The following is a 288-nucleotide window of genomic DNA, read 5'->3' on the forward strand; positions in this document are numbered from 1 at the left end:
ATAACAGTGCGAGATCTTTATGTTACGTCTTTTTAGTCGCGAATGAACTGCTTTCCGTGCAATAATCTGCATCCTTTCAACCCACCTTAGTTTTGACCTCCAAATCATGAATTGGAGTTACTCCTTTCTTTAGCATTGTCATTGCACTTTTCACCTGCAAAGACAATTAGTAGGTAATGGATATCTGTAGTGACGAGTGGTATGTCGGTCGGTTAGAATTTTTGGTATATGGAAGCAATTTTGTCATACCTTTCCACTGGGGAAGAATAAAAGGAAATGAAGTGTGAA

Source organism: Penaeus monodon, chromosome 30 (assembly GCF_015228065.2).
Source record: "Penaeus monodon isolate SGIC_2016 chromosome 30, NSTDA_Pmon_1, whole genome shotgun sequence".
NCBI lineage: Eukaryota > Metazoa > Arthropoda > Malacostraca > Decapoda > Penaeidae > Penaeus > Penaeus monodon.